The sequence below is a fragment of the Neopelma chrysocephalum genome, unplaced genomic scaffold, assembly GCF_003984885.1.
Source record: "Neopelma chrysocephalum unplaced genomic scaffold, ASM398488v2 Primary Assembly neopelma1_175, whole genome shotgun sequence".
NCBI lineage: Eukaryota > Metazoa > Chordata > Aves > Passeriformes > Pipridae > Neopelma > Neopelma chrysocephalum.
In genome coordinates, this window is record NW_020897837.1 from 516,385 (window position 1) to 525,613 (window position 9,229).

The 9,229-nt window shown below is 48.3% G+C and overlaps 1 protein-coding gene across 1 annotated transcript in view; it reads right to left on the reverse strand.

The window, feature by feature from the left end:
• The window catches only part of DOCK5 (dedicator of cytokinesis 5), a 76,968-nt gene that overhangs the window by 61,927 nt on the left and 5,812 nt on the right, over positions 1-9,229 (reverse strand). The gene's annotated exons all lie outside the window — the stretch shown is intronic.

Consider the following 9,229-nt stretch of genomic DNA (forward strand, 5'->3'; position numbering starts at 1 on the left):
CCACAAATTTAATCCCTCCCAAAGACAAAGCTAATCTGGATCTTATCAGATTTCCAAGGGGAATAAGGATTAAACCCAAAAGCCCACACTTCTTAAATGCCTTTTCTCTGGGACTTTCTGGAGGTGCCCAGTTTCACTGAGCAAAGCAGAGCCCTCCCTGGAGACAAGAGGAGAAAGTTTAATTTGAATTTCCTTTCAAACCAGCCCAAATAAATAGACACAAAAGCAGGGAAAGGCTTTGCTCTGGGTCCATGAACTGATCAGCAAAGTCAGGACAGACACTTCTCTACCAAACTGGGGCATCTTAATTTATTTAAACACTGATTTAAGCACAGATCACACACAAGGCAACCTTCCCACACGCAGAAATCTTATATTTACATATCCCTGAGCTAATTTATTAGTGAATGAACGCCGTGTTTGTTTTAAGGAAAGCAAATAAACCCCACAAACGTTTTCAGGAAGCTCTGGGAAAATCCTTGAGACCGCCCAAGGTTTGGATTTGAAGGGCTCTGCCTGGAAAACCAAATAAATAAATAAAAGAGTGGAGCTCTTCTGTCACAGATCCACATCCAGTGCCCATCGTTTCCATCAGGATGAGGAATTATTGCCTCCTGGAAAGGCTCCAAACGACTGTGGGTGACCACACAGGAAATTATCTCACAGATAGGAGCTGCCTCTCAAATATTGGAACTATAAATAGTCCAGCAGGAGCGGGAGATGTGAATCCCTGCCGGATCCTGAGCACAGGCAGACGCTTCTTTTCCTGTGCTGCAGGGCAGGGTGTGTTCCCAGGGGCACTGATTTATGCCTGCAGACACACATGGACTTTGCATTGAATCCACCACATGGTTTTCCAGAGAATTGCAGGAATATTCCTGGTTGCAGGATTATTTGCTCCTCAGGCACGAGCTGCTTCGACGTCCAGTTTCCTCCCCCTCCCCACAAGGGTGCTGAAAATCAATATATTAAAAACTGACTGGTGATCTGGATGTTTATCAACACCTCAAAGGCCCCAGAATAGGCCCAAAAGTAAAAAACTCCATCAACATTTTAAAAGAAAAATTTGAATAATGTTTATGGCCGAAGATGAACATGAATATGAATCCTGGAATGGTTTGGGTTGGAAGGGACCTTAAAAATCATCCAGTGCCACCCCCTGCCATGGGCAGGGACACCTTCCCCTATCCCAGGTTGCTCCAACCTGGCCTTGGACACTTCCAGGGATCCAGGGGCAGCCACAGCTTCTCTGGGAATTCCATCCCAGCCCCTCCCCACCCTCACAAGGAGGAATTCCTTCCCAATATCCCATCTAACCCTCTGACAGTAGGAACCATTCCCTGTGTCCTGTCCCTCCATCCCTTGTCCCCAGTCCCTCTCCAGCTCTCCTGGAGCCCCTTTAGGCTCTGGAAGGAGGTCTCAGGTCTCCCTGGAGCCTTCTCTTCTCCAGGTGAACCCCCCCAGCTCTCCCAGAGGGTCTCCAGCTCTTGGAGCATCTCTGTGGCCCCCTCTGGATTCATCCCAACAGCTCCACATCCTTGTGCTGCTCTCTCACACACACAGGGATTCCTACATACAATTTGCAGATGCCTCGGGTTTTTCTGGGACAAACAGACATTATACAAATACCAGGCTGCATTTTTCCCTAAATTGCTGCTTTAGCTCCAGACAAAAGCTGCCTGAGCAGCCCCAGAGTCCGAGGGAAAGGTGGGCGGGCGTCAGAGCAGCCCTTTCTTGTGAGAACACAGAGAGGGAATTCAAACCAAAGAGCAAAGAACTCCCCAGTTCCCTTCCCCTCCCCAGAGATCACAACAGCCACAAGCCAGAGAGCTGAACACTGCAGTTCCCTTCCCTCTCCCTGCTGCACCAGACAGGTTTCACATCCCAAAATTTAAGCCTTAAAATCCCAGCATTTAAGTAAAGGAACTCACTTCTGCCACTGCACAACAACAACAAAAGGCAATTTTGGAGTATCTTGCCTTGCCAGACTGAGTGAAAGCAGAGCAGAGGGGCACTGGACATAAAACCTCCTCCCCAGTGGTTCTGCCCAAGGTTAAAAAAGACAAATTGCTGGCATATTTTCCCTGTTTGCAAGTGATGCTTCCTGCTGCTGGGAGTCCCAAACAGCCCATCTGCAGGGATTTGTGCTGCTCAGCCTCTTTTTTGGTGTGTGTATTTAATCTGACCTCTCTCAGACTTGAAAGCAAAAGGAAACTGTGCATAACAAACACAAATCAAAACCCTTCATTTAAATCCCGACAGAGCAGCAAGAAGGGAAAATAAGGCAGGGACTTTTGTCCTCCAATTTGCAGGAATATCTGAAGTTAAGTCTTTTTGCTTCAAGCTAAACTTCTGTCCTTTGAAATTCACTTTGGAGTGATGATCCTGCTCCTTTTATCATCCTGGATGAAAAGCAGCACTGAAGTCTAACAAATTTAATCTAAATAAAAGAGGACGAGGTGGAGAACGTGATCCATAAGATGGGTTTGTTTAATGATGAGCACAACCAGAGGCAACATCTCGTGTTATTTGGTTCAGAGGCCTCCAAGCTGGATTAGTGGGAAGTGTAAGACATGGAATCCACGAGGAGGGAAGGTCAGAGGAGTGAGCACTGGAGAAGGGCAGCAGATAACTTTATGACTGATGACAGCAGCCAGAGTCACAAGGTGAAGATAAGGAGCAATTCTCCTGCTCCAGGGCAGAAGGTGAGTCCTCAGAAGGGATGGAGGAGGAACTCCAGAGGCATTGCACAAGTGGGGGTGGGTGCTGGGTTCACCCAGAGCCATCCCCACAAACACAGAGAGGGCAGAGGGAACCTGGCACAGCCTGGGCTCTCCAGGGCTCTGAGGGATCCCTGGGGAGAGCTGGAAGGTTCTCAGGAGGCACAGTTTGGCAGCAGCACGATGGGAAGAGCAGGTTAAGCTGTGTCACTCCCCCCCAGTGGTAGGAAGACACCAGATTAATCCCAGCACACACATTCCTGATCCATGAGACACCACATGGAGGCACTGACACACACACTCAGGGTTGTGCATGGGGCAGAAAAGGAGAAGTACAATTATATTACAAATAAAACCCCCCAAACACACTCTGAAAACCCACAAAGCTTCACTTTTGGACAAAGAGTCCGGGGAGAAGCTTAAATTTGCAAGAGGTTTGTCAGCAGCTCATGGAGCCTGAGCTGGGTCTCAGTGGAACCAGGGGGAGATCCAGCAGTTCCAGGGGGATTGGCTTCCAACTGAGAGTAGGTTTGGATGGGATAGTGGGAAGAAATTCTTCCCTGTGAGGGTGGGGAGGGGCTGGGATGGGATTCCCAGAGAAGCTGTGGCTGCCCCACCCCTGGAAGTGTCCAAGGCCAGGTTGGAGCAACCTGGGATAGTGGAAGGTGTCCCTGCCCATGGAAGGGGGTGGCACTGGATTGGCACTTGGAAGCCCATTCCAAACCAACCCATTTTATGATTCCACTAGACTTTAATTCCCAGACCCATTTTCCCCCCAGAATAATTCATTTTCAAGGCTGTCCCAAAAGCAAAGCTCAGCTAAAACACCCCAACCCCAGCGACCCAGGCAGATCCTGTCACATCCCAAACCTGTCACATCCCATTTCGTGTGGATCTCAAAGCAGAATGAAAGGGAATCCTTCTCTCAACAAGTGCATTTGAAACGTGGATTATTGGCCTGAAAAGCACAGCCACTGCAAGATCCATTATCTCTGACTTGGCTCAAATCAAACCCCCCCTTCTCCACCCATCACAAAGACACGAGAACCACTTCCAAATGCCATGTCCCACTTCCCCCCAGCCTGCCCTCACACTATCTGATAGGAGAGGGCTGGCTCTGCTTCCTGGGAACAAAGACTCACATTCAGAGCTGTTGCAACAACCAGACTCCATCTCATTCCATCTTTCAACCAAAAAGTCAACCCCCATTGCAGGCAAACAGAAGTTCCCCTGCTTTTTACGCTGCCACAACCCCGGATTAAAAAATGGCCTCGCTGCTGGACAGCCCCCTTTGGAGGAGCCTGGTATGTTCTCTGGTGCCAAGACAGCACCAAAAACACAGTGGCTTTATTTAAAAAACAAGGAACTGCCCAAGGAATTAATTCTGGAGGGGAACAAAGGCTTTTTGATGTTGCGAGCGAAAAACGTTCTTGTAACTTCCCAGGAATTTGTGTCTGAAAAATTGAGAATGGAATAATTAAAGTTTAGATGTCAGGCTGCTTCTTCAAAAAGAAAAAAGTAAGTCATGGTTCAACCCTGGGAAAAATGTACATTTTATGATTGTTATTAAAAAAATTCCCACTGCTGAAGGATTGATGCTGAGATTTTACAAAGTCCCAAGTGGCTGCTCAGCATTTTGAACACAAGTAATCCAGAATAACAGGATTATGCAGTTGTAATTAACAGCCATCATCAGACTTCAGAGTCAAACCTCTGATGAGCTCGAGGTGGGACTATCCCTGCCCATGGCAGGGGGGTGGAATGAGGTGATCTTTAAGGTCCCTTCCAACTCAAACCATTCCATGGTTCTGTGGTTTCAGGACTTTTAACATCTTGTGTTCGTATTGTTTCAGGCTGGTCTCACACATAAAAATACATTTTACCTGTTTTTAGCATTTTTAAGTGGGGTTGTCTTAAAAATGGGCGTTAAATGAGAAATGACACCACCTGCCTGGGCAGGAGGATGTGACACAGATTTCCAATCTGGATTCTGTAACTGCTGGGTTTTAGATTCATTTCCTGCTTTGGAGAACCATGAAAAAAGCAGGAGGAGCCACTGTCCTCCCCATGCTTCCAATTCTTCCATTTCCAACCTCAGACTATCCCAATAACCACCCCCAAAGGAGGGTGTTTCCTGCCAGATCCAAGCTGATCAAAGTCTAAGATTTGTCCTGAATAATGGATTATCTCAGAGATGGGACAGGCAGATAACCACAGGTTTGCAGAGTCTGTCCTGCACAAACACTCTACACGAAACTAATTCCCAAATTTGGGCTCGGGGAAGGTTTTCAGCCATCATTATCTTTTGGCTAATCCTGTCTCTCTCTCTCCAGCACAGACTGGCTCAGATTCTGGACTCAGTTTAATCTCTTAAAGCCTGGATTGCTTTAGAAAAAACAACTCCCCAAGCCCAGCCCATGGGAATAGAGATGGCTCTGGAGGTTACACAAGGGCTCCCAGGGGCTGATTTAACAGGGGCAGCTCCACACCAATGCTCTGGAGTGACAAAATCAGCCCAGGGATTTTAATTAGAGCTCCTCACATTCAAATCAGGCAAACTGAGACGATCCAGAACTGCTGCAGCAAGAGACACGCTGATTACGAGGGGAAAAAAAATAAATAAAGAGATAATACCCATATTTTCATGTCTGCAGAACTCCCATCAAGTCATTTCCCCTCAAATATTTATCACCAAGTGTTTATGGCATGGCAGGGGTGTAAAAATAAAGGAGATTCAGTTCTCAGAGTGCATCTAAACTGCAAACAGGGCAGAGAAATACATCCTAAACACACTGATTTGGGCAGCAGCAACAATAACAGCACAGCAGGAGTTGGTTTGTCCCTCAGAGGGTGCCTGGAGTGGGAGCAGCCAAATTCCTGGGAACTGAGCCCCCCAAAGGGTGTGGTTTAATTCCCATCCAGGTAACACACACAGAGCTTTCACTGTGACATTTTCCTCACTGGGCTCTCCTCTTCTTCTTTTCTTCTTTTCACTCTAAAGGGCCCTTGGGGATTTGAAGCTCAGATAAGGAATTAATCTACATTAGCTGTCTCAGCTGATGTCTGCAGTGAGAGGGAGTGCAGAAATAAGTCAGGGTGGGAGCCAACCTGCTCCTGAATATCCAGCACCCAACCAAACCTGGTGCTTGAGAAATAAAAAAAAAAAAACACCCAAAAAAGCAGACCTGCAATTCCAGTCTCCTTGGAACAGCATGAAAGTTCCCCACAGGTGGAAAAATAAAACAGCCTGGCCTCTCCTCTTGAAGATTTTGTAAACTTTTATCAGGTTGCTTTGATATATTTTTCTATTTAAGGTGTTCTTCGAGGTTCTGCCAAGAAAGGTTGGGCCAGATGATCCTTGAGGTCTGTTCCAAGCTGGAATTCTGGGCTTCTATGATTAGTTAGGCTGTGGTTTAGAGGAATGCTTTAAGCTTTACTTCCCAGTGCATCCCAGCCTCCGTCTCCTTCCTGCCCCCAGTGAGATCAACATCCCCCTAACAGTGTTCAAACACGACAAGGGAAGATAAAGAATGAAGTTTAGCCCCAGTGTCAAGCAGTTTTTTAAGGCTGCCTGTGTTTCAGGGGTGGTTGATCCCAAACCAACCTGCAGTGCTCCCAGGGGATGAACAAAGCCACCAGTTCCCGGCTGGAAGGTGCTCCTGGACCAAAGGCTTCCCAACCCAGCTTCCCTTCACCAAGCCAAACTTCCTTCAGCCACCCTCTGAGAAACCAGTGCCACCAAACTGCAGTTCCTGAGGCTCCCCCTGAGCAGGATGAAGTGGAAAAGTGCCCAAGATGTTCCTGCTGCTCCACCAACCTCAGAGCCTGGTGCTGTCACAGCTGGCATCTGCCACCAGCTCCAACCCCACAAAGCACATCCTCTGAGTGTTTCCTTCCTTCCTTCCTTCCCCAGGACACCCATTCCCTGTGCCACAGTGGCCTTCCCAACACACAGGACACCAGACCTGCTCCTCTCCATCTCCTGGGTGCTGGGTGCCACCCTCACAGGGGGTTTGGAGACCCTGGGAGGTTAAAGGGTGCTTGGTGTGCAAGGTGCCCACCCTCCAAGCCCTTTGAAACCTGAGCAGCAACATCCAGCCTGAATAATTAGTGTTCTCCCAAAAATATATTTAAACATAGCCCTGTTCCTTAAAGACATCCTTCTGACCCCATAAAACTGTTTCAACTACCACATGACCAACAGAAATCAAGTTTTGCCACTGGTTTTAGAGGGCTCAGCCCCTGGTTTGTGTTCAGCCTGTTGGCATCACTGCAGTTCAGTGCACCTAAAATATTGTGTTCCTTTCTTCTGTGCACTTTCCACAAAGAGACTTGGAAGAAAAGGGGCACAAAGCCACTCCTGGGGTTGATCTCTCCGAAAGAAGGGGTTCACAGAAGCACAGAAGTCACTGTTTCAATGAAATTTTCACCCAGATTTGTAAAAGTCAAACCCCAACCCCACCAGTGGATAAATTGGCCCACTCAGCTCGTTCCCAACTTGGAGGCGTGTGGCACTTTCAAAGGAGTTAATTGAATTTGCCACCGGGCTTTAAATTACTGTCCTAATTCTTCCTGGGCAAAACATCAAAGGAAGGGGAATGAAAACTTGGAAATGCTACTGTGGAGAGCTGTAAATGTTGCTATCTAATGAGTTCTGCTGTTTGCATCTCTCCAGAGGGAGGGAGGGGGGAGAGATGAGAGCTCTGAGGAGTCTGAGCACAGAGTCCAACTGTGCCCAGGGGCTGCTCTGCACCATCAGGTTCACTTGAGTTAAAACTTCACCCTCGTGCCTTGCTGGCATCACAATCACCCCTGGCACAATCCCCCCTGGCACAATCACCCCTCCTCCTCCTCCTGACACCCAACCCAAGCTGAGAGACCCACGGGGAACGTAAAGCTCAGGGGTCCCCACTTCACCAGCTGCAAATAAAACCCCCACAATTCCAGGCAGGAATTTTTAACCAGTGTTCCCAGTGCTCCAACACCTTTCCCTCTCCATCCACGTGCTCAGGAGGAGGCACTTGAGCTCTCCCACAGACATCACAGGAGGAGAAGAATAAATGCTTCCCTAGAAGCAGGACTGGATTGAGGCCCTGAAGCAGCACTTGGGGAACACCCTTATCCCTCCCTGTTATCCTTGTTTTGGGATCAGGGTGGATCCCCTATTCCTGACCTTTTCCCTGCCCCCATTCCCATGGATTTTCCCCTTTTTCCTGTGTTTTTCCCCCGAATCAGGTTGGGATCAAAGCCCTGAAGTAGCATTGGTGTCACATCCACGTGCTGGGGATGAATCCTGGAGGAGGATCTCAGTTTCCCCTGGTTCCCGCCACATTCCCAGGGCTCCCTGGGAATTCCCATTTTTCCATCTTTTCCCCTCAGAAGCAGGACTGGAGCAAGGCCCTGAATTGGCAGGTGGAGCAGCACCACTTCCACATCCACGTGCTGAGGGGTCCCATGGATCCCTGACCCTGTTCCTGGGGATCCCCTGACCCCTCTTTCCATTTTCCCCATTTTTTTCCCCCAGAATCGGGTCAGGATCAAGGCCCTGAAGCGGGACCGGTTCCATGTCTTGATGCTGGGGATGAATCCCAGAGGATCCCAGGGGAGGATCTCGGGACAGGATCCCGGTGGATCCCAGTTCCCCTCACATTCCCGGGGCTCCCTGACCCCGTTTTTCCCATTTCCCTGTTTCTTTCCCCCAGAAGCAGGAGCGGATCAAGGTGCTGAAGCGGCAGGTGGAGCTTCCACATGTGGATGCTGGAGACATCCCGGGTTTGCAATTCTCCCATCACAGCAGGAGAATTCCCAGCTCAGCCCACTGCATTTGGAGAAACTGGGATGTGCTGCCAAGGAGTCTTCACCTCCCCTGGATGAGACCTCTGGAGCTCCCTGGTGCTGGCAGGGCTCCCCCAAGGAGGATTTCTAACCTGCACAACCCCGGGGATTTAATTTGGCCTCTGCACCTCCAGCTCAAACTCTAGAAGGCCACCACAAGTTCTGGAGAGCTCAAGAGAGGATTTAGAGCCACCAGAAAGGGATTTTGGACTGTTGAAGGTGAGCCCTGGGATAATTCCTAAACATTCAAGGTGGACCCCCAGGAACTAAAGCACCCAGAAGTCACCAGACACTTGGAAAAATATTTCTTTTCAAAGAAGAAATAAGATAAGGAACCAGTTTATGAGTCTTGTTCGTGTCAGTGATGCCTTTGAAGGCCACAGGATTAGTTCCACAGGGGATGACTTAAAGAACAGAATAGAAATCACAAAAAAATCGGAGCAGACAGACTGGATTAAAAAAAAAAAATAGAAGGACTATAGAAGCAACTTTCACATCAAGTAAACTGCAGAGACAGCGATAAAAAGTCGGAAATTAATCAGAAATAAAATGTCATGATTACATATAATCCATATATACAAATAATCTTCAGAGCATCATATGCTACTTCAAAGAGACAAAACTTTCTGGTCTCAGCAATGCCAAGAGTTTGCTTTTCCCTGTTGGAAATTTGC